Source organism: Lemur catta, chromosome 14 (genome assembly GCF_020740605.2).
Source record: "Lemur catta isolate mLemCat1 chromosome 14, mLemCat1.pri, whole genome shotgun sequence".
Taxonomy (NCBI): domain Eukaryota; kingdom Metazoa; phylum Chordata; class Mammalia; order Primates; family Lemuridae; genus Lemur; species Lemur catta.
In genome coordinates this window covers 2,430,413-2,436,412 of record NC_059141.1, presented here as the reverse complement: position 1 = coordinate 2,436,412, position 6,000 = coordinate 2,430,413, and the positions used below count along the sequence as shown (strand labels likewise).

Genomic DNA, 6,000 nt, shown 5'->3' with positions numbered 1-6,000 from the left:
TGTACCAGCCGCGGGGCCAGCCAGCACAGCAAGAACAACCACGCTGCCCCGCGTCCGGCGAGAATGCGCAGAGCGGCCCAGGCCCGGCGCCGCGCACTGGGCATGCTCCGGCCCGCGGGGAGGGCGTGCCCCCGCTTCCGCACGTCCCCTGCAAGGAAACCGCTCTAGGCCCCGCCCCACGCACGTAGGCCCCGCCCCACGCTGTCCCGGCCCCGCCCCACGCCCCACGCTGCCCGGGCGCCGGGCTCACCCGGCCCCGCCCCCGCGCGCCCCAGCCCCGCCCCCAGCCCGGGCCGTGCCCGGGCGGCGCGCGCTGCTTGAGCCGTGTACGCCTCGGCGCCCGCAGGTCCTCGCGGTTCGCTCCGTTCGCTACGTGGTGAGTGTCTGGGTTGCCCCCGACCCCGGCAGTGCCTGGGGAGAGCGGGCGGCTGCAGCCGGGCAGTCCCGGCCCCGCGTGGTCCTGCGGGCGCCCTCCCCTCACCGTCGGGGCTGGGGCCGCCCTGACCGCGCCGACCCGGACAGGCTCCACTTGCGCCCAGGTGTGCCCAGGTGTGCCCAGCCTCTCCCGGGGCTGGGGTTCGCGGGCACAGTTGCCCCGCGGGGCTGTGGCCCGGCTGGGGTGGGGGTCGAGGCCCGCACCTTCCACGTGCGCTGCCCCCTGCCCTTCCTGCCTGGCCGTCGCTCCCTCCTGTTGCAGAAGTTTCGGGCGCCCTGCGCCAGCCGTTAGCGAACTCATCCTGCAGAGTCCCGTGTTTCCTCGTTTGAGACCAGGTTCCAGGGTCCTCGTCGCCACGGCCAGTGTGTGCATCATGCCGGCCCGACTGCGCCCAGGAACTCTTAGAGTAAACAAGTGGAGCTCCAGGGCCAAGTCCGTGATAACAGAGCAGAGAAGTTCCAAACTGTGTGTCCCCACTGGTGGGTTCATCACTTCCTGAAACCTCAGGATGGCGTTTGCTTTTGGTTGCCTCGGCCGGGCTGGCTCTCGCCCGGAAGCGCATCTTGTGTAGCGGGCAGCGCTTGTGCTTGATTGAGCCATCACCAGACGGGGCTTGGCCCAGAGAGGGTTCGCCACAGCTGTCTGCAGCAGCAAGAGCTGAGAGTGGGACTGGTTGCTTACATATAACCCAAGTATAAACCCTGGAGTATCTGCTGAATCAGACCCTCTTCATCGCCCCATCCCTGGAGGAATGATGAGGGGACAGTCTTGTTAATTTCGTGGGTCTCTCAATGGCTAAAATACTCAAGAAGATGAGAAAGACTTTTTTAAAGCTTAGCACACTGGGGGGGAGGGGTAAGCAGTGTGAGGGAGACCGTGTCAAGAGCCCAGCCTGGCTGGCAGTTAACGTCATGCTAACTCAACGTCATGCTAACCCCGGGCATCGTCAGGTATTGCCAGGGCCAGAGCCTGTGGGTAGCAGGGGAGAGTTTCCTTCCTTTCTGGGTTCCTCTGGAGTTAGAATTTGAAGAGGGAAGTGTCTGTTATTACACTCTGGGGGCGGATGAAGTAGGCCTCAAGTACACAGTTATACTAAGGTGCTTTTCTGTGTAAACATTCTTTTCATCAAAAGAAATCTGTATTACAATCACTAGATTTAACTAATATTATTAGGCACTACTTTGGAAAGGCTTCCCTGTTAGCAAATTTTAAAGAAGTAAAGCCCTAGGTACCCACTGGCTAACATCTCACTCTTGTTCAGCTTCTCAGATTCTTATACCTCTCCGCAGGTGGAGCAGGGTGCAGCTCTGTGTTTGGGTCTTGCTTTGATACCGCTGGAGCCTCCCCCAGGCCTCGTCCTCCACTCACGCCTCCCAGCGCTTCCTCGGCCTCCCAGGTCTTAGTCAGGCCTCCTGAATCCTTCGTTCAGGGAAGGCCTGAAAAAGAACTCCCCTTCCCTGGTGTCCTTGGGTTTGTTCCTCCTCCAGTCCTCCACCCTTCTCAGCATGAAAACCACGTTACTCTTCTCGGTACTTTTTAATAAAATAAACTTTCTAAATTGTCTTTATTTTTCCTACTTTGCAGAGGACAAACAGGAACCAATGATTCAAACCATCATGATTTTGAACTCTCCCCTTTTGTAGCATTAATGTCCTTTCAGCACATGCTCTTTGATAGGAAAAAATGAAAGTGAAACAGTATTTCCTGCATTCTCTTTTCCTTTAACATTGTTCTCTGCCTTTTGGTTTCACACTTCACTCTGACCCTGGCTAACTCCCCTGCCCCAGTGTGACTGCCTTGTCTAGACCACTTTCCCTGAGGTTTGGATCTGTTGGGTTTCTGGTCACTCCAGGTAGACACAGTGAGCCTGAAAGTCCCTGAGCTCACTTGGCTCCTGCCACAGTCCTCTGTGGCCCTCTGTTTCCTGGGATAGATAGCGTTTGATACAGCTACTTTCTGAAAGAGCTGGGGTCGTATCGTAGAATATGATTTAGACAAAACCTGAAGGTTTTAAAATCAGAGACACATAAACCATAACATTACCATTGCATGAGAGTGGGTTCTGTATCAGCCTTTTCCTAGACATGTGTGATGAACAAGCCAGCCCCACACCGCATTCATGGTTTGAAGTCCAAGGGTTAAGGGTTAAGGGGCTTTGGAGGCCGGACTTGGGCATAGGTTGGTAAAGTGTGAGTCCCTGTATTGTGGACCAAATGCTGTTGGATGCATGTTCTGTGGCATTTGGGTAACTGCTGCTTATCTGCTCACTGGTGGAAAGAGTTGAGTTTTCTTTTAACTTAAAAAAATTAACAGTACCAAAAGAGCTTACATAGGACAGCTGCATAGTTGGAAGAAAACATATAATGAATGTATGGAATGTAATGAATGACGTACTCCATACAACTATGAAAATGATTTTTCCAAGAAGAGAAATACCTCATTTTTGTGATCCTTGTTAACTTTCCAAAGTATCAGAGTGGCTTTGTCTATGTGGCTCCCATGTGAACGGGTCGCAGACTCTCTGACAAAGTGCTGGGGATTTCTGGCCATTGAGCCTGTCCATGGCAGCCACCCTCTGATGGTGGCTCCAGCCACATACCAAGTGGGCTGCCCCAGGGGCTGCTGACACAGTGGGGACTCCCTTGGTCATGTGTTGAATGTTGAAACTTGTTTTTGACACCATAAGTTATTTTCCTTTAATCAGTGGCTTAGCAGTAGAGTGGGGTTCTCCAGGGAGGCCTCATGTTCTCTTCACCCCACCTGGAGTAAACTCACTTGGCCTGTGAAGTAGCTGTTGTAAAACCAGTTAAAAATTCTACAGAACATTTTCTTATGGTTAAATTTGTCATCATGTGGGTATGTGTGTAACCACTGAAGAAACTGTGAGAGCAGTAAATGCCCAGTCTGTGCACTCTACCACTTCTGTATAAAATTTTCTTGTTAGAATAATTTTCCACCTGAAACACTTGTGAAATCAGCAAAGTCTCCAACCCAGCTCTATGGCCCATTCCCAGAAGTCTGGGGGGCTGACACCGAATGCTCAGTCCACCAGTGGGGTGGCTTGTAAAAGCAGGCACTTGTTAAATCTATTTGTTTTTATTATAGACATCGATCTGCCAGTTGCAATAATGCATTTATGGACATTTTTCTGCAAGCACAGCACTGGTGGCAGTTTTTACTGACAAATTGTGTCATATGGATAGTAGTTTAGAAAACTCTTACCTTATTGACAGATTGGGCAATTCCAGCACTGGATGTTCAGAGATATCTGGATGGTTGAAGAGAGTGAATGAGTCTCAGGGCAAAATAGGAGATGAGACATTAAATGTTGAAATGTGATAAATAACTGGTAGTTATTTATCATTTGTCTTTAAACTTTTAGCTACATTTTACTCCCCAACCAAAAGGAGTACAGTGGGGGCCAAGAGTGTCCCCTTCCGGCCCGACTGCGCTGCTGGTGGGTGGTCAGTGAGGGCCAGCACAGGAAGGGGGCCCCAGCAAGGCCCGAGGAGTCACAGCTCCCTGGACTCATCACTCTCCATAAAGTGGGCTATTCATGAGCAGCAGCCCTTCTCCAAAGGTGACCTGAGCCCTGCTGGTATTGGAATCACTGAGGGTGCTGCTTAAAGAGGCAGATTATAGGGCCCCTTGGCAGACCCACAGGATCAGAACCCGGAGACGTGCGTCTCTGCAGCCTCCCAGGGGATTCTGGCAGATGCCAATGTCTGAGAACCACTGGGGAGTCCTTAGGATCAGTGGGAGGTAGTGCAGTCCATCCCAGACAAGTTCTGCAGTCGCCCTTCCAGATGGATCCATTCGCAGCCGGCACTGTTTCGAGTTGCCTGCGCGTATGGATCTGTGTATGGTTTTGGTCTCCTTAGAGACATGCAAATCTCTTCAAAATGCAAACCCAATGTGTTATCATAGTGTTACAGTTTTCAGTTTTGCGGTTATGATAAAAATGCAGATGTTACCAAAACTTTGGCATTAGTTTTAGGAACAAATGTGAAGCACGGACAGCCATGTTCACTCCTCTCCTTCCTTTCAGTGGGTTGTCCGGGTTTCCTGCCCTCTGGGTGGAAGCGTGCTCGTGGTCTCAGGCGAGGGTGGACTTTAAGATGCGTGACTGGAAGCGGTTTTGTGGAGCTGACTTGAGTTTTATGTGGGAAGTGCCGGAGCGCGTGGGAGGGTGGTGGGCGTTCGACCGTGGGGTACCAGCTGGGCGACAGGCATGAGTATAAATATATGAAATAATAAGTGCTTTTTAAAGTCAAAAGCACTGCATGGACAGAAATCTTAATTTTGAACTACATTCTTATAGAAAGATGAAACTGGATGCAGGTGAGGAACCAGTCAGCATCCCCATTCTCCCCAGTCCAATGAGCATCCCTGTTACGCCAAGCCAATCAGTATCCCTGGTCTCCCCAGTCGAATCAACATCTCCCTTCCCCCTGTCCAATTAGCATCCCTATTTCCTCTGTCCAATCAGCATCGTTATTTCCTTCCTGTCCAATCACCCTTTTCCTGCAAGTCCAATCAGCTTCCCCATTCCCCTTGTCCAATCAGCATCCCTGATCCCCACAGTCCAATCAGCATCCCTGTTCTCCCAAGTCCAATCAGCTTCCCTGTTCCCCACAGTCCAATCAGCATCTCTGTTCTCCCCAGTCCAATTAGCATTCCCGTTCCCCTGACCAATCAGCATCCACATTATCCCCAGAACAATCAGCATCTCCATTTCCCCCCATCCAATGGGCATCCCCATTCTTCTCATGCGAATCAGCATCCTCGTTCCTCTCTGTACAGTCAGCATCCCTGTTGCCCCGTCCAATCAGCATCCCCTTTGTCTCCCATCCAGTCAGTGTCCCCCATTCTCCCCAATCCAATCAGCATCGCCATTCCTCCATCCAGTCAGCATCCCTGTTCCTCCATCCAATCAGCATCCTTGTACTCCCCCATCAAATCAGCATCCCTGTTACCCCCATCCAATCAACATCCCCATTCCCCCGTCCAATCAGCATCCCTGTTTCCCCAGTCCAATCAGCATCCCCGTCCTTCCATCCAATCAGCATCCTTGTTCTCCCCAGTCCAATCAGCATCCCTGTTACCCTCGTCCAATCAGAATCCCCATTACCCTGTACAATCGGCATCCCTGCTACCTCCATCCAATCAGCATCCTCTTTACCCCCCCACCATCCAATAAGCACCACTGTTACCCCCGTAAAAACAGCATCCGCGTTACACCCGTCCAATCAGCATCTCTGTTGCCCTATCCAATCAGCATCCCTGATACCCCTGTTCAATCAGCATCATCGATACCACCGTCCAATCAGCATCCTCATTCTCCCCAGTCTAATCAGCATCCCCGTTCCTCCATCCAATCAGCATCCCAGTTATCCCCCTGTCCAATAACCATCACCGTTACCCCGTCCAGTCAGCATACACGCTACCCCCGTACAGTCACCATCCCTGGTGCCCCGTCCAATCAGCATCCCGGTTACCCCCCCACCCCCATTCAGTCAGCATCCCCATTACACCTGTCCAATCAGCATCCTCGTTCCCCCGTC

At 52.2% G+C, this 6,000-nt stretch overlaps 1 protein-coding gene across 1 annotated transcript in view; it reads left to right on the top strand.

The window, feature by feature from the left end:
• Positions 1-276: 276 nt before the first annotated feature.
• MGMT (O-6-methylguanine-DNA methyltransferase) overlaps positions 277-6,000 on the top strand; it is a 249,036-nt gene continuing 243,312 nt past the window's right edge. The window contains exon 1 of the mRNA XM_045567878.1: positions 277-376. The gene's annotated coding sequence lies outside the window, so the exon portion shown is untranslated. The remainder of the gene's footprint in view (positions 377-6,000) is intronic.